We start from the raw sequence: 19,573 nt of genomic DNA on the forward strand, positions 1-19,573 counted from the left end.
GAGAAGATTATATTATTTACCGTTTTGCGATTTCAATGTGGTGATTAGTGAAAAATGCCTAAAAAAGCATTGATAAACTCTGGTGATATTCTGCACATGCTGCAGATGTGTGAAAAGTGTGAAGTGTTCGATGAGAGCTACAAATTGAAGTGTCGTTCGAATAAAGTGACGGGAAGAAGTGTGTGCAATTTTTTTGGATAATATACCATCAAGCACCTTAAACCTTAACGATAGGAACAATCGATTTTGATAATATTGTTGCGAACACCCTATGGATGGAATCCAGGGCCTGCGGGTGCTCGCGGCAGAAACAAGAAGACGAGCGAGAAGAAGGCGATCCGATCGATCGCCTGTCAAGCTGTCATTCGAGAGTCAGACGTGATAGCGAACAGACATATCGAGATTACCACATTATCTTTGTGTTAGATATTTCTTGTTGTTTACCGTTCATGTTGTGTTACTGTTATATTACATTATAAACTCTTATTATGCCAAACCTGAAACGTAACAATATATTTGAAAAAAAATCGAACTTAAACGTTATCGCGTCCCCTTCTTTTTCGCGGTACTTATTTTTTAATTCGATTCTGGAGGGTGGGTATACGAAATTATTGGGCGGGCAAACGTCTCCTGTATCTAGACTAGCGTACTGCATCGTGGAAAGAAAGATTTTGATAATATTTTTTTAAAAAATCGAACTTTAACTCGATCGCTTCACCTCTACCCTTCTTTTCGTGGTATTTATTTTTTAATTCGAATCTGGAACATGGGCCTACGAAATCATTGGATGGACAAACGTGGCCAAATCGTGGACTATCGATTACTACTTTTAAAAAATTCGAAAATTGTTCATGGACGGTACTGAAGCGGAATTTTTTAATTTGTTCGTAACTTTTTTTGGAAGGGTGGGCAAACGAAAATTTTTTTTGGGAAAACGTGAGCAAATGATGGACAAACGAATGCCGTCGAGTTATTCTAAAACATCGAATTTGTGGGTGCCAACTTCACAGACCTCTGTAGCTTCGCTCGGCATCTGAGCTATTTTCGACATTTTTCCATATAACTGGATTGAAGAATGCGACGGTGCGAAATGAGAGCTGAGGACCTTAATTACTTCTTCTATAGAATTATAATCGCCGTTTAGTATGACTCGAGAGGCTTTTCCGAATAATTTGCATTTGATTAATTGTATTAAACCGTATTCGGCGTTTGGCGCGATTATAATTTTTGTGTTCCTACAGCATTTCGTGAATTGATGAATGGTAATGTTTCGCCCGTCGAAAGCCGGAACCCTGTCCGCGGCATCGCGAATTCTAGTATGCGGTTGACGCGCATTTTCCTGACTTATTTGTAGGCGTTGTAATTTTTCTACAACCGCGTCTACTTTAGTTGTGCTATCAGTTGCTCTGTCTTCAACCATGTTTGATTATTTTTAACGCGTCTGACTTAGTAAAAAAGAAGGAGTGTTGTTTTTCGCTAGGAGAGTTTATCTCCCTTGCCACACGTTTCGCGGTTTTAAGCAAATTTTAAACGGTACATCCCACCGCTGTCACCAAAATTTACTACCTGTAACGTTCTCTAACGCGGCGTTGCCGTTAATTACAGGAGATTCCACAAATAGAGCGGTTACTTGTGGAATTGTGGGATTTGATTCGGTTGGCGTGCGATAAAGAAATGCATTTCAAGATACGAGAGTCCTTCTTTTAACAATAAACAACAAAATAGTTTATTCAAAAAGGTTTTGACACTAGGTCAGAAATGAACATATACTACACGTAGCCGTGTGATCTTGACGAAAAATCAATAAAACTAAAGGTAATTACGTATCGACGTATCGGTCGGTAATAAAGAATATAGTTTTGATATCGGTTTTGATCCTAAGTCGGTAATAAGAAATATAGTTTTGGTTTCGATTTCTACGCTAAGTCGGTAAATAAGAATATCATTCTTGATTTCGGTTTTTACGCTAGTTCGGTAATTAAATATCGTTTTTTATTTCGGTTTAGAATAGTATACAAAGTCTCGACACTAACAAGGTACACTATTCAATTGATGATGGAATCACGCAGATTTCTTTATATAGATCGAAAGTATATGTCACAAAGGTCACAAAAATGTAAAATAAAGATGCTCCCAACAGCTGGTCTGACTTTGAAAAATCAACAAAGGTGGAACAGAGGAAAAAAGAGAAATGAGGGAAAGAGAATGACAAATCTATCTGTTCAAATTTAAATATCTCTATTATATGAAAATACATTATAGTAAATGAATGATAAGTCATTAATGGTAGATAATAATTAGAAAAAATTAATGATAATAAAGGATAATGCTAATGATGTCAGTGACATGTTTAGACTGTCTCGTTGATCAGGGTATGAAAGAAACAGTGTGCGCTCGTTGCAGTCATTGTGAAATTTATTATTGCTTCAATCACTTTTTTAAACCTTCTTGCTGACAAGATTATCATAAATGTAATGGTTAATATTACCCACTGTTGTGATTTCATTAGTATTATCATTTATTATCATTATTTTTTTCTAATTACTATCTATCATTAATCTATTATCATTCATTTACTATAATGTATTTTCATATAATAGAGATAATTAAACTTGAACACACGGACTTGTCATTCTCTTTCCTTCATTTTTCTTCTTTCTACGGTTCCACTTTTGTCGATTTTTCAAGGTCAGACCAGCTTTTGGAAGCATCTTTAGTTTACACTTTTGTGACCTTTGTGACATATACGTTCGATCTATATAAAAAAATCTGTGCCATTCCATCATCAATTGAATAGTGCTCCTTGTAAGTCGGTAATTTAAAATACAAGGAAAAAGACGCTAGGTCGATTTAGAATGTTATAGTTTGAATCGATGCAGATTTCTTCTCTCGGAGTCGTAATGGCTTCCTGTTGCCTATCAGCTGGCCCACGCTTTCTAGGATGGTAGCTAGGTAGCCAATTAAGGCGTCCGCAGCTGGAAGTTGGATTTTAGGCGATTCCTTCCCTCGAATTTGTAATGTCTTATTGGTGCCTATCAGCTGGCCCAACGCTTTTTGTGATAGGAGGTGAGGGGCTAGTGAAAGCGACTTCCTATGAAAGTTGACGGGCTAGCTAAAGCGACCTCGAAATAGAATTTGAGTTGGAAGTCAGGACGTCGATTTTAGATAAATTTGTACTAGACTTGCTATACTACGGGCAAGCTAAAGCGACCTAGAAATGAGTTAGTTCGGTGGCAGAACCATGTCTCAGTCTGTCTGTCTTTTTTTTCCTTTCCTCTCAGTGGGGGTGGGAGTAATCCACACCCTGAGGGCCGTCCCTCTGGACTATGAGCCCAGTTACCAGCCAAGTGGTATGAGTGGTATTACCTATTGTCGTGTAAATTGAGCACAAAGTCAGTGGATATTGCGGAAAATTTGCAAAAAACCGCAAGGCGTGGTTACAGGTATCAGTAGATATCTGTAAAAAAAACATAATTAAGGGACGGCACAGGACAACACAAGACGGAAAACACACGAAAAGAGAAGAAATATCAAGTGACACGCGGGAGAGCGTTTAGTGAGGCTATAAAGGGAATCAGAGAGATGAATGTTAAGAGGCTTACGCTATTATCAAATTCATAGAAACACGGAACGAACAAGGTCGGGCTACCAGGAAAGGGGAAAAGGGATTTTAACCCTATAAGGTATTTTTTTAATATCGAAAGGGGCAGTGCGGCGGACCAGCGGATTGATGTGGTCAGAGACCTGATAGTTATCTATAATACTTAGAGTGAATTCATGAATACGTGAAACGTCGGTATCGGAGTGCAAAGTCCCAGTGGAGTAGAGTGTGGGAGAACCGGTGATAATTTTTAGAATTTTGTTTTGAAGGCGTTGTAGCTTAGTTCGGTTGGTTTTAGTGGTGTTCCACCAAACTTGGGCGCCGTAGGTGAGTACCAGGCGAATGCAGGTTTTGTAGATACCTATTCGTAAACGCAGATTGAGTGGAGACCTATGGCTGATGTGCGGATATAAAAAACCAGTGACTTTAAGAGCCTTGCCAATACGGTCGGAGATGGCAGCGTTCCAGGACATTTTTTGTTGCAATAAAACTCCCAAGTATCTGACCTGTTTACTCCAGGGGATAGTATGCTTACCAATGCAAAATATATGATTGTCCACAGCCGAAAGGACAGAGGTGCGGGTGGAGAAAATAATCGCCTCGGTTTTATCCGGGTTAATCTGTAGCTTCCAGGCAGAAAATAACAGTAGGACGTGGTCTAGATAGGTCTGGAGTCGGTGGACCATGGGAGAAAGGTGCCATGAAGAAGTGAATAACGCGGTATCGTCCGCGTAAAGGGCGAGCTCACATTCGGCTCGCTTAGGTAAGTCATTAATATAAATATTAAAAAGCGAAGGGCCGAGAATAGAGCCCTGCGGCACTCCAGCCAGCACACGATGTGTGTTGGAATTAGTACCCATGTATGAGACGTACATCGAACGGCCCGTAAGATAAGACGCTATAAGTTTAATGAAGCCCGTCGAGAAACCAGCCAGACTGAGCTTGTATATCAGGGCGTCGTGCCAAACTGAGTCGAACGCCCTGGATACGTCAAGAAGAACCATAGCGGTGCTGCGATTGGTGTTTAATTGGTGAGTAATGTGCCGAGAAATGCGTATGGTTTGTTGAATAGTGGAGTGACCCTCGCGAAAGCCGAACTGCTGATCAATAATGATATTATTGTTTAACAGAAATTGGTTCAGATACGCGTGGATGCATTTTTCGAGCAGTTTGCCGAGAATTGGCAAAAGGCTTATTGGCCGGTAGCTACTGGGCAGCTCGCGCGGTTTACCGGGTTTAGGGATAGGGATGACCTTGGACGTTTTCCAAGCCGTGGGAAAATATTCCAGAGAGACCGAGGATCTAAAGATATAATACAATTGAAGTAAGATTTTGCGCGAGGAGTGTTTCAGCATAGGCACCGAGATGCCGTCACCCCCGGGGGCCTTCCTAAGGGCCATGCTTTTAATAAAATTAAAAATTTGTTCAGGAGAGAGTGGGACGCCAGATACCCCCTCGGCAGGTGCATCGTTCAGCGTGGAATTATATCTGGCGACCAAGGCAGCGTTCGGGGAAGGTAGCTGTGCCGCACCATCGTGTGTCCTTATAAAGGTAGAGACCAGTAGGTCCGCCTTGCCAATGTCAGAGGTAATAATGTCCTGTCCTTCGCGGAGAGGAGGCAGCGTCCTAGATGTTTTTGTGGTGGTAATTTTCCTATACGTTGCCCAGAACGTGGGATCCGTCTTAGTGAACGATCTGAGGGTGCGGTCCCAGTGGAGAATGCGAAGGTGAGATATCCGTTTGCGAATGGTTGCCATCAGATCACGGATCGCCGGAGTAATAATGTGTGTGCCGTAGCGTTGACAATTACGACGTAAGGCTCGGCGGTGCCGGATCAGCGAGGAGAGTGTAGAATCGGTGAGGAGGTGAGCCTCCTTGTTTGTCGTCGTAGAAACAACAGTGGCTTTCCGGCGACAAGCGTGTAGGATCGTCGCATCGTCAATATCCGTGGTGGATGGAGGAGTGTTCTTGATACGGTGACGGTGAGTGTGTGTTTTGAAGGTCTCCCAATCAATAGTGGAGTCAATACCGGGAAAGGCGAAACTGTGAGTTGCGGATATAACGACGGGACGGTGCACCGTATCGAAGTCGTTCGTGGTATTGCAGTTGAAGTTGGAGTGGAAGTCCGTAATGAAGAAGTCTATGGTAGATGGACGAATGGATCCGCTGTAGCAGGTGAAAGTGTCCGGATGTATGATGCGGTAAGGATTTTTACAGTAGTGATCGTAGAGTACTCGGCCAGCCTTGTTGGAAGAGTAATTATTCCAGAAGCTGTGTCTGTCGTTCCAGTCACCCCCAACCAGGAAAGGAGATCCCATTCGAGTAAGGGAGTCAAAAACACCCAAATCCTTGATAGCCGCGGGGGGTGCGTAAAAGGCACCAATCGTAATCCGAGGGGACGCAAGCCTAATGAAACACGCCTCGCACGACGGAAAGCCAGTGGACGGGAGACTGGTGTACCTAATTGTATTATGTATAAAAATAGCAACGCCTCCACCCCTAGTGGGGCGATCCGCGCGAACCATCGAGTAGCCCGGGAGGGAAAACACATCCGTGGGAGAAAGCCAGGTCTCGGTGACCAGGATAATGCCGGCACGCAGCCCGGCCAACGCGAGGATCAACTCGTTACGTTTCCGAGGAAGCGAACCAGCATTCCACAGCAATATTTTAGGAAGCGACATCGATAGTGTCCAATTTGCTCATTACTGTAAAAAAGACTTGAAATTTTTCTGCCAGGGTGCGGCAGGGTCTGAGATTCTCGATTAGAGATTGAGTAAGTGAAAGCATGTGTTCAACGTTGACGATGGAATGAAGTTCTTTAAAAGTAGCCATTAAATCGTACATGGATTGAACGTTAAATGGGGACCCACTGTCACAGCGCGGACCAGCTGACTCCCCATGGGTCGCAGGGAGAGGAAAGGAGGAAGTGGTGGGGAATCTATGGAACCCGGTGACGGCATCGGAGTAGCAAGGGAAGGGGGGAGGGAACGAGGACTGAGGATGGGGGATGATAGGAGGGGGGATAACAGGGGGGGGGAGATCGGCTTTAGTTTTTAGTGTGTTATTAATTAGTAACCCGTTAAAAGTAGTAGGCTTGTTTTTACGCTTATCTAGAAATTTTAGTAGAGAAGGACATTGACTATAGTTGGCTCTGTGCGGACCCGAGCAGTTACTACAGGTGGGAGGGGAATCCCGAGTTTTCGGACAGTCAGAAGAGTGGTGAGCGCCTGCGCACTTAACGCATTTAGGAGTCAATCTGCAGTTGGAAGCGGAATGACCGAAGGCCTGACATCTATAACATTGGGTGTAATTTCTTTTAGAGAGAAATTTCTCCCAATAGATGCGAGTGCTGAAGACCGTGTTGACTGTGCTGGGGGCGATACCCATCGGAAGTGACACCCTGTACAGGGCTTAATTGGAAGGACCATTACGACCTCTAGGGCTGAGAATTGAGCAGGAAGCAGGATTTAGCCCCTTATGTTTAAGCTCAATTAAAACTTCCTCAACAGGAATCTCGGGGAGGCCCTTAAGGACCATGGTGAGCGTACGCTCCGCGTTGAGTGAAAAGGTGAAGTAGGGAACTTTATCGTTGTTCAGCGCCTCTTTGAATTTAATAAAAGAATCGGTGTTATCAAATTGTAGTCTAATTTTATTGCCCAAGTATTTGATGCTAAAGGTCTTGCCGAAGTCTTGAGCGAGCTCACGCTCGAATTTCGGGATGCTGTAGCAGAAATTTGAAATGTATAACGGGGGGGGGGGTCTAGTGTTAGTGTTTACGGTAGCGCGTGGAGCTGTATTAGTCACACCTGGCGGGCCGGCGGGCTGGTTTGTTTTGGATGGTGAGGAAATGGAGACTTCCGGCGGCATTATTTTGAGCTCAGAGGTCAAAGTAGTCAAAGTAGACGGGATCGTATGATCTGGTTTAAACGCGGCCAGGGCGTTAAAACGGCTCTAAACAACGACATTGGGGGAGACTTCCAGGTTCGAATAGGAATTCGAAACAGATTAAAGGGGGGGAAATCGGGATTGAGGATGGAGAAGGAGGCGCACTGCTCGAAGACTGGTGGACAGAATTGAGACCGTCGATGGGAGGCTTATCTCTCCTTTTCTTAGTCTTTTTTGTACCGGGGGGATTGAGGACCCCTGCTTTTGATATGTCCGCGGACGGAGATCGGTCCGATATTTCGGATGAGGAATTTAAAAGTTGAGAATCTATAGCGCTCTCCGCAGGGCGCTTGGCGGTATTCGGAATCATGTTAGAGAAGGGTTCGGTAAAAACAGAGTTGCTTACCAATTTGGAGTTGTGTAAATCAGCTAAATTGATAACGGAACCATCTCCATTATCCTGAACAGGGTCCTCAGGGTCCCTGTGTAGGTCCTGGCTGCCAATGGCAGCAGTTATGGGATAGATAGTAGAAAACACTACTTAGTCACTCGTAAACGACTAGACTGCTTTCCAAAAGGAAATTACACAGCGGCAGAAATCGGAGGCAAGAATGATCGAAGCGAGAACAATAACTCAGTAAGACAGTGTGCTACGACTGAAAAACAGAAACACATCCGCGCGCGGCGACAGACAGTCGATCTCAGTCATCCTCATCTTCATCGTTTAAAGGGTCTAGCCGGATAAGCTTAAGGAAAACGGCCCCAGCACCAATTTTAATATTTATGTGTTCTAAATAATACTCTTTGCCTAAAAAACCACTGAGAAAAATTTCAGATTTCTACCCCCTCTCGTTAGGGTGATATGGGGATAACAACCCTAAACTTTACTATTTTTTTTCTCAGGAACTACTTAAGATATTTGAATGTTTAAAAATGCAAATAGTAGGTACTTTTTAGCTCTACCACATATATTTTTTTCGAAATTGTAGATCAATTTTTAAGGGTGAAAATAAAGGAATTCATTTTTGGGGGGTTGTTTTGGCAAACAACTTAAGTATTATCTATTTAAGTTACAGAGGGGTCGGATTGGTGGAACATAGTAAAAAATAAATAAAACGTATATAAAATCTCTTGGCATATTGTACTAAATAGGCCGGCCGCATGACCAATAGGGAGGCAAAAAATCGTGCATGTTTAGGATCTTTTCAGGAAAGCTTAGGAAAATGTATATTCATAAGTGCCATTACGTTGTAAAACTTACATATTTAACCAGTTTTGGCAATTATTAATCAAGCGCTTTGCGACGACTGCCGCTGATTGAAAATGAATCGTCTGAAATAAACAATTCGGACATTTTTAGATAATGTGTTGAATATTTCTAAAAGGAGAACGCGTTTAAGGTTTTGTGTGTAGTTTACACATTAATAAAAAAATAATTTTTTAACTTACACGTTATCGACTTCTGGTTCTAATCTTCGTCGCTGTCTTCGTCAATAACAGCAGTTACGGTGGTTATATCGAATAATTCGGTTAATATTTCCGCTGGCTTAATAATTTTTGATTTGTAACGCCCATGTGCTAAATAATAAATTATGGCAGCAACATGGGAACAGCATCCCACAGTCCTATTGCCATTTGCACAATCACAGGTATAGCGTTGTATACCTGCAGAGGTGTTCGAAGGTTCGTACTGAATATAGCACTGGTATGTTTTGCTGTTTATGTGCCTTGAACGGACTTTCATTTTTATAATATTGCTATTTTCTTTATAATAGTCTACGTTCAAAACATCCTCAGTATTCATTAGCTCGGCGAGGTAGCATACCGCTTGTGACAACTGATATGTACCCGTAAATACCAGCTTCAGTTCATTTTCCGTAAGTTCTGGAAAATCTATGAGCGAAGTTGCAGACATTGTCGTAAAGGGTTTTTTACGTCGATTTAAATGTTCTGTTTCCACTAATTCCTGAAGTGTGTTTCGTTGAGATTGACGTTCTTTCATATATTCAATTATCGTGTCAGCGAGTTCTGGGTCAGAATTTAATCTCTTCCCAAACATATTATGTAGGAATCCAGCTATTCGGCATAACGATTTCAGACCTGGTAGCATCTTATTGTCCATGCTGTGGTGCAATAAACGATACTTTTGCCCTATAGCACCGTGTACTGCTTCTACCACCCAACGTACTTTTGTCACAAATTGGGAGGCATTCGCTTCTTCCGTGGTTAATTGTGCTCGCTTCCCTTTAAACGCCGGCATTAAAACATTATATCCTTGATCCTGCATGTTCTGTACAGCATCCCGGAATCCACGGTCGACAATACAAAAATCACCTGGCCGTAAAATTGATTTTAATCCAGTAGGATCTTCTAACAGAGTTTTGATTATACTGGCATCGTTCATTGTACCATTAAATGGACCTGCTATATCAACAACGTAGCCATTTGTTGTGCAGATGGTAAATGGCTTGCATAATGGTGCCTTTTTCTGTCCGGAGTACGATTTCCTCTGATACACATTATTGCTACTTTTTCCGTGTCTAACATATGTCCCGTCAAATATCAATGCCAATTGTGTATCTCCAAAGTCAAAAAGCTTTTTTGCAACATAAGCGGTTTCAGCCGAAATCAGATCCTCCCTAGATTTTGCATTTAGTCCAAAGCAAGTTGGCAAGACATCCTTTTCAAATGCATTCATTATTTGGTGGTAATAATCGGACACTTTCTGTTCATATTCTAGGCCGAGTATCTGCTGAATCATTTTGTTTGAGCTACCACTTCTAAGCTTAAATAGAAATACCACTAGAGCTTGTGTTACTGTCCGTGACCCGCTGTTTCGCATACTGGTGAACATTTGCCGCAGTTCTATAATGTTTTCCCAGTTAAGACCAGTGAAAGTATTTAATTGTTCTTCGGATAACGAAAAATCGCCAATCTTGTCATGCAATGATACATCCACTTTGCTCGACAATTGATTGAATAGTAATGACACCTCTGATACTTCTATCGTACTGAAATTAGAATGTGCACGTAAAAGCTGGAGTTCGTCCGTATAAAATCTTTTTTTAATTATGTGCGTAGCGCAACATCGATTGCCTTTTGGTATATAAATCTTTCGTTTTGCAAATGCTTGAAGGCGTGCTTCAAGTGGTATTACGATGAGGCGACCGCTTGTATAGCACAGGGTACAATATCTGTGCGTAGATGCAACTCTTTTGAGCGGCAGTTCTATGACGTTGGCTTCCGAAATCATATTTCTGGTTTGTACATGGAAGTCTGGATCCATTGCAGTATTAGCAACACCATCATTCTCATCTATAACTGTTTCTGGACTCTGTGCCCTATACGCATTCAATCTGCATTTGTTGCAAAATACAGAGCCAATTGTCACAGTGTTGCTACAGTGTGCTTGGTATCTTATTACTTCATCTTCCGTAATAATTCGTTTTACTTTCCCGATGAATTTCCTTCTTGATAAATTACAATTAATGCAGTTATCGGCATTAGCAGTTTCAGACATCTCAAAGTATATTAACACTACCACTTTTCGTTGCACGACTAAAGACGCTAGAGAATCTCTACCAATTAACAAAACACGTGAATGTTTCGTCGCATAGCAACGCGATGCTCATCTCATAGCAAAGCGCTGCTCATCTCATAACAACGCGGTGCTCATCTCATAGCACTGTGTTGTTCATCTGATATATTCTCTGTTCAATAGAAGTGTCAGACGTATCTTTGTTATTAAAGCAATTGTCGAGCAAAGTGGATTTATCATTGCATGACAACATTGGCGAAGAACAATTAAATACTTTCACTGGTCTTAACTTGGAAAACATTATAGAACTGCGGCAAATGTTCACCAGCTGGATTCCTACATAATATGTTTGGGAAGAGATTAAATTCTGACCCAGAACTCGCTGACACGATAATTGAATATATGAAAGAACGTCAATCTCAACGAAACACACTTCAGGAATTAGTGGAAACAGAACATTTAAATCGACGTAAAAAACCCTTTACGACAATGTCTGCAACTTCGCTCATAGATTTTCCAGAACTTACGGAAAATGAACTGAAGCTGGTATTTACGGGTACATATCAGTTGTCACAAGCGGTATGCTACCTCGCCGAGCTAATGAATACTGAGGATGTTTTGAACGTAGACTATTATAAAGAAAATAGCAATATTATAAAAATGAAAGTCCGTTCAAGGCACATAAACAGCAAAACATACCAGTGCTATATTCAGTACGAACCTTCGAACACCTCTGCAGGTATACAACGCTATACCTGTGATTGTGCAAATGGCAATAGGACTGTGGGATGCTGTTCCCATGTTGCTGCCATAATTTATTATTTAGCACATGGGCGTTACAAATCAAAAATTATTAAGCCAGCGGAAATATTAACCGAATTATTCGATATAACCACCGTAACTGCTGTTATTGACGAAGACAGCGACGAAAATTAGAACCAGAAGTCGATAACGTGTAAGTTAAAAAATTATTTTTTTATTAATGTGTAAACTACACACAAAACCTTAAACGCGTTCTCCTTTTAGAAATATTCAACACATTATCTAAAAATGTCCGAATTGCTTATTTCAGACGATTCATTTTCAATCAGCGGCAGTCGTCGCAAAGCGCTTGATTAATAATTGCCAAAACTGGTTAAATATGTAAGTTTTACAACGTAATGGCACTTATGAATATACATTTTCCTAAGCTTTCCTGAAAAGATCCTAAACATGCACGATTTTTTGCCTCCCTATTGGTCATGCGGCCGGCCTATTTAGTACAATATGCCAAGAGATTTTATATACGTTTTATTTATTTTTTACTATGTTCCACCAATCCGACCCCTCTGTAACTTAAATAGATAATACTTAAGTAGTGACGCTTTACTCCTGATTTTTTTCGTAGGTGTCACTCAAGGGGTTGTTTGCCAAAACAACCCCCCAAAAATGAATTCCTTTATTTTCACCCTTAACAATTGATCTACAATTTCGAAAAAAATATATGTGGTAGAGCTAAAAAGTACCTACTATTTGCATTTTTAAACATTCAAATATCTTAAGTAGTTCCTGAGAAAAAAAATAGTAAAGTTTAGGGTTGTTATCCCCATATCACCCTAACGAGAGGGGGTAGAGATCTGAAATTTTTCTCAGTGGTTTTTTAGGCAAAGAGCATTATTTAGAACACATAAATATTAAAATTGGTGCTGGGGCCGTTTTCCTTAAGCTTATCCGGCTAGACCCTTTGATCTTACCCAAATACAATTAAGAAGGAAAATGAAAAGGAAGATTAAAACCTCGACAACTACATCGACAACTATACCTTACACAGGTGTCGGTAGAGTTTCACCCCACAGCAAAAAGAATAGCCCACCAATAAGGGGTAGGAAGTACTGCACAAGAGAGTTAAGTGGAACACTGACCGGGCCAATATCTCCAATAACGATAAAAACTTATGGATGAGAAGGGAAACTGCAGGGATATTCATTACTACAAATGGGAAACCAATGAGTGAGGAAAGCATGGAATTTATAATTAAGGAGCAAATTAAAATTACCTCACCCCTGCCACTCCAGGCAGGAAGTGTAATAGAAATTCTCAAACCAGGACGAATCATCTTAGGGATGGTGATGCCAGATCCGCCAAACGATGAAGCTTAGCATGCCGTAATCAGAAATCTATACAATAAAGTAACTAAGGAAAACATAAACAAAATTTCATTACCGAAAACAGAAACTAATATATCATGGGAAAAATTAAAACAAATGATCAATCTAAGGTTCTTACAAACAAACATCAGCATAACAATCTGCAATGGCACTGTACAGAGGATTTAAATAATGATTTTGCCAAATTCGAAAGGTAGGTTTAACAAAATCGATGTAAGTGGGGTACTTTGAGGGTCTATATTTATTAAACAATTTTGAATGTGGCAAAATCTTACAACTTGAACCCCTCTTATTTTCACATGCACTACAACGCACATTATTTGAGTGTTGGCTTCATGAGTTAGTTCCGTGGCAGAACCATGTCTCAGTCTGTCTGTCTGCTGCTGGCGTCCGATATTTATACTGCTTCCCGGTGGTCGGCCCGCCAATCAGTCGCTGCGCCGTTCTCGCGCACCAATCGTAATTCGCTTCCGGCTCGCGCCACTCGCGCACTGCACTAGGTTTATTCGGCGTCCGGTTTATCGTGCGGTCCGCGCCTGCGCGCTCGAGTCATTCGCGGCACTGACTTACAATTTGAATATGTGGTTATGCGCATGCGTTGCGCGTGACTTAGTTCACTATTTCCCCGATATGTGTCGCTCGCATGAGTTTCGTATGTCTTAAGGGGATAGACACGTCACGTGACCTGGCCGATTTGGCAGGTCGGTATTACAGCAGGTTTTTTCTGCACTGAATTCGTATTACCCATAGATACGCCGCTACCTGGTGCACGCGAGAGAGAGCTTTTTGCTATTTCCGTATTTTATTCTGAATAAGGAAAGAAATTCTCAGCTGTTGCGTTGTACTTATAAAAATTTAAACGGAAAGTCGGCTGGTACTGCAAACGTAGAAAATTCATTGTACATTTTAATTACTTAAAATGTGCTTATGCTACAATATTCTACGTTAGCAGTATGAAATTATAAGTGAAAAGGGAAAATAGATGAGGGGAGTCCCCAGAAAATGAAATTTGTTAGGTTAAATATTTTTTTATTAGCAAAGCACCGAAAAAGAACATGAAATACACTTATTACACGTCCTATGCAGAAAGCAGTTATGAACAAACATTATATATAAAATTGTGTTGGATGTTGAATTGGACTATTGAAAACGTCGGCTCCTCGAAGTGACAAAATATAACCTAAGTATATGCTATATGACAACAAATGTTTAGTCGCTATTTCGTTCTTTTACGAAACCTTTGAGAACTTTTTAGCATCCTTCCAAAACATTATTATTACGCCGCAACAGCATCTTTAGGAAATCCATTATAGCAATTAGGTTATATTTTCTGTTACTTCGAGGACAGATAATCCGCTCCTGAAAATGCGCAGGCTGGATGCGCGTGATTATTGTATGGTTGGCTCCTCAAAGTGACAGAGAATATAACCTATATGCTATACCCGATTTCCTAAAGATACTATTGCGGCGTAATAATAATATTTTGGAAGGATGATAAAAGGTTCACAAATGTAGCGTAAAAGCACGAAATAGCCACTAAACATTTATTGTCATACAGCATATACATAGGTTATATTTTCTGTCACTTTGATGAGCCAACCATACAATAATCACGCGCATTCTGCCTCCGCATTTTTAGTAGTCCGGTCGACGTCATGGAAGGGGTACCTCCTCCACCCTGCATTTGTGGTAGTCGAAACGATATTTCTGAGCCCAGTGAAATACATGGGTCACAAACATTTCAGATTTAGATGAAACTTGAATATGTTGTAGTCTTTAGGGATATATAAGCATATCTCGACGGATTTTTCAAAATGTCAACAATTGTGAATCTTACAGCTCTTTGAAATATAATGTTAACTTTTTTCAAAAAATTATAACTGTTGAACTAACAAACTGATCAAAATGAGCCTTTGGGTGCTTACAATGAAGACATAAGAGTACCTGATAAAAATTATTCCATCAAAGAAAACAAATTTTCTAAAATTTATTTTGCAATTGTTCTAAACAAATGCCATGATTTAATAGCGGGGCACTATTTAAAATTTTGAAAAAATGAGGGTATAGTGCTATTTGTCCCTTTTACCGACTCGTTTTCAGAAATACGGACACTTTAAAAGTAGTCAAATGAAAATTAATTGAATGTGACGCTATGTCGCCCAGCACCGGCTCGACAAATTCAACCATATGGTATGCAATGACTTTCAAGGTCACGCAAGGTTAAGAATTAAAGAAATAGATAGTTCCATATTGTAGTACGCACGGCTCAGCCAGACGAGCCGGTGCTGAGCGACGTAGCGTCACATTCAATTAATTTGCATGCGACCAATTTTAAAGTCCGCGTTTCTGAAAACGTGTCCATAAAGAGCACAAGTAGGCCTATATCCTCATTTTTTTATGCTCGTGGTGGCTCGCGGTTACGTTGTCGCTGCCGATGGGTCGTAAATGAGAAGAATAGAACGGGGGTCATAGCAGCTGAGAAATAAAGCCAGCGCCTCGGTCTGCTAACACAGATACACAGTGTTGCCAGCAACATTGTGCAGCAGTGATGCCAGAACGGTGGGTTTTGTCCCACGGCCGCTACCACCACTCCACGACCAAGCGTACCCCCTCCTAGCGTCCGTACCGCACCACACAAGCATACCCGTCCCTCCATCCGTGTGCCGTACGCGCTGCCTGGCCACCGCTCTCCGGCGAGAATTCGTTTTCCCGACATCGAAGCGCTTGGCGCGCAAGCGAAAAATCAAGACTTCAAATCCCGGTGCGGATATTACTTTTTTTTTTTAATTATTCACTAATTTCTCTTTCTATATTCTCAGCAGACTAAAGGCTTAAAAACTATTAATTTACTAAGCATTTTCGAAGCTTGATTTGCTGCTAAAGTGCGATCCTCTTTTGGCTTGTATCGCACCACTCCAAGCGTAAGTACCCTACCTTCTGTCAGTGTGCCGTACGCGCTGCCTGGCCGGCGCTCTCCGCCGAGAATTCATTTCATCGAGGTTTGAACCTCAATGCAAATTATTTTCTAACTTCTCTCTATATTCACAGTAGAATAAAAACTTGAAAACTGTTAATTTACAAAGAATTTTCGCAGCAGGCTAATGTACGGTGTTGGTCTTCTGCCTTTTGTATACATAAACAGAAATAATTCCTTGAAATTTTACTTACCGTAAAAGCGGAGCGAGCGGCTCGCTTACCTGAAACGGAAATCCCCGATTCTGTAACTGCTCATTGTGACGTGAATTTTAAGGAGTCCATCCTAGAACGGCGCTTATTTTGTAAGTAGCATTTCAAGAAATTATTTCTGTTTATGTATACAAAAGGCAGAAGACTAACACCGTACATTAGCCTGCTGCGAAAATTCTTTGTAAATTAACAGTTTTCAAGTTTTTATTCTACTGAGAATATAGAAAGAGAAGTTAGAAAATAATTTGCATTGAGGTTCAAACCTCGATGAAATGAATTCTCGGCGGAGAGCGCCGGCCAGGCAGCGCGTATGGCACACTGACAGAAGGTAGGGTACTTACGCTTGGAGTGGTGCGATACAAGCCAAAAGAGGATCGCACTTTAGCAGCAAATCAAGCTTCGAAAATGCTTAGTAAATTAATAGTTTATAAGCCTTTAGTCTGCTGAGAATATAGAAAGAGAAATTAGTGAATAATTAAAAAAAAAAAAGTAATATCCGCACCGGGATTTGAAGTCTTGATTTTTCGCTTGCGCGCCAAGCGCTTCGATGTCGGGAAAACGAATTCTCGCCGGAGAGCGGTGGCCAGGCAGCGCGTACGGCACACGGATGGAGGGACGGGTATGCTTGTGTGGTGCGGTACGGACGCTAGGAGGGGGTACGCTTGGTCGTGGAGTGGTGGTAGCGGCCGTGGGACAAAACCCACCGTTCTGGTATCACTGTTGTGCAGGACCACTTACTTAGCGGAAGGGGAACACCTACAGGAGTAGTGGTAACGTATGCGTGAAGATGTTGCTGACGCACACATTACCGCCACTCCTGTGGGTGTTCCTCGCCGCTAAATAAGTGGTCCTGCATAATGTTGCTGGCAATCCTCCAGATACACAAAAAATTTTCAATAACAATAAGGGCTTAACTTTTTTATTTTCAGTTTTTTTCTGCATAAACATTTTTTTTCAAATATTGATAACATTTTTCTAATCATAATGGGAGCAAACACGATACAGTGTCGAATTTTCTTTTCTTTCTGCTCAAATTCCTTTACACTGTGCCCTGGATTTCACCAGCCGATTGTGTTGTAATTTCAACTTTACGCACTAAACAAAAACGTTTTCCTATTTTCAATATATAGGTATTTGCTGAGTGAAATTATAATAAGTCACATTTATTATTTTATGTTGTTTTATTTTTTTTAAACCTGTCTGCATTTTAAATATTAACTAAGGACTAGTTAACTTAGGAGATAGGACCGTAAAGGTTTACAAAAAATATCAAGGAATCAAATGTTGACTGATTTGGAGACTTATTCTTATTATATGTTCTATACAATAGTTGGAAGAATAAAAAAGAATAATAGTAAGAGCAATATTTCAAAAAATTACTGCAACATTCATATTCTGAAAATATGGAGTCCAGTATTAGTAAAAAAGTTTCAATCTCTCTTTTTTCATTTCCAATAATGTGACCATATAATTATAACATAAATACGGCAGCGATTTCAAGTGATGTATGTGTTACTGTAAAAGCGTTAATTTAGTAAATGTATACAGTTCCCAGCAGTTCGTAGTCAATGTATGCTTAAAATGCATATAACCTAACCTCTAATCGTACGAAAATGGATACATTCACTGCACCACGCTTTTACTGTGACACATGTATCCAGCTAACGTTTCAGATTTGCTATCATTCCACGTTGTCAGTCCTTCCGAGTAGGCGCCATCTCGTTTTCACTACCTCAACTAAATTTTTCACGTGACTTGCTCTGTATTATCGACAATATGGCAGAACTCGTATTTGGGAATGCAATCACGGACATACGTTGTTTGTCCATATATGAACAGATTTTGGACTGGGTGAGGTCTCATTCGAAAGAGGAAGGTTCAATGCACCCCGCTCTGGTCATCGTTTGAGTCACAAAACTCTTTTAGTGACCTAAAAATACTTAGATTCCTTATGTTTTTCCGATCAAAATCATACCAAATGTCGTGTAAATCGGACAACTTTTACATAAGGAATACAAATAGCTTGTGTCATAGTCCGATTTGCATGATATTTGGTATGATTTTCATCAGAAAAACATAGGATATCCACTGGCGTCACTCCCCTTTCGACACGATGAAGAAAATAATTTCTTAATACGCTGTAATGGATATTTCACCCTCGACCGCGGGGGCCCGACCCTAATTCGTTACGTTCGGCCCAGGATTCCTACCTTTTTCCGAAAAAAGCCATAAAATTCGAGTGAGGCATTGCGAAGGGCAGCCCTCGCCACGGGGTACCAGGTCGCATCTCTTTGACGAGCGTCGGGCGACTCCTGCTCGAGAGGAATACCATTTACTTTAATTATTGTACATGTGTGTTTTGTAATAAAGTGTTTCTATCGTCTCCTGAATTTAACAACTGGCATCCAGACATCTGCGTTCCTACAATCCACCGCCAATACTCCTCGTGGAGGGACACTGGAAGAAAAGGGGGAGCCCGCTGTCGACGCATGGTCCTCTCGAGTATAAACACGCGCTTCGATATAAAAACAAAAGCATGCGTTGACGTATTCCGTGCGAGAGAAGGTGGGCATTAGGGAGGAGGTATTTCTGTGAAGAGGGCCTCTTCAAGAGAGCAGCCGTTTTTGAGGGATGCAAATCCGATTGGTTCTGATACAATCTGCTCCCTATGGTTGTAATTTAGTCTAGCAACTTTCACTCCTCCTAACCTAACCAATCCAACTTGCATCCCTCCCAAAAGAACCGGCCATCCGAGCGTAGAAGCAAGTGCGAAATAAAAGTAACGGTGCGCTTCTCGATACCGCAGATGTATCTGCCTAAGTAGCATTTCTGAAGGAAAAGAATTGTCCAGCGTTTGGGCTTGCCATCCCTAACCCAGACCACAGACGAGGTATAGAATAGACCTATCAAGCAATGTATTTTTGTGTCGCCGGTTTAGGGGGTCCTAGGACCCCCTTGCCATTTTAGTGTCGCATGCAACGTTACCGGTGAAGTCTCAAAACAGATTGTAACGCTACGCGTGGTAGGAACTAGAATTAAGCACGAGTAAAACTAGTTTATGTTTTGAGAGTCAATGCCCGCGATTTACAAATGTTTCTGTTAGAGTAACAATTTAAAAATCGTCTTATGAACATATTTCGTTCAACGGAAGAGAACGGAGGAAGAAAATAAAACGATATCACATTCGTCTTTAACCTTGCTGTCCTATTCCGGTTT

The 19,573-nt window shown here is 41.2% G+C and overlaps 1 long non-coding RNA gene across 1 annotated transcript; it reads left to right on the forward strand.

Moving 5' to 3' along the window:
* The first annotated feature begins 4,196 nt into the window (after window positions 1-4,196).
* LOC143370303 (uncharacterized) lies at window positions 4,197-5,528 on the forward strand. The gene is made up of 3 exons (XR_013085591.1): window positions 4,197-5,188; window positions 5,270-5,328; window positions 5,399-5,528. It is a non-coding gene; the product is annotated as an uncharacterized LOC143370303 (long non-coding RNA).
* Window positions 5,529-19,573: the final 14,045 nt, after the last annotated feature.

This window comes from Andrena cerasifolii, chromosome 6 (assembly GCF_050908995.1).
Source record: "Andrena cerasifolii isolate SP2316 chromosome 6, iyAndCera1_principal, whole genome shotgun sequence".
Classification (NCBI taxonomy): domain Eukaryota; kingdom Metazoa; phylum Arthropoda; class Insecta; order Hymenoptera; family Andrenidae; genus Andrena; species Andrena cerasifolii.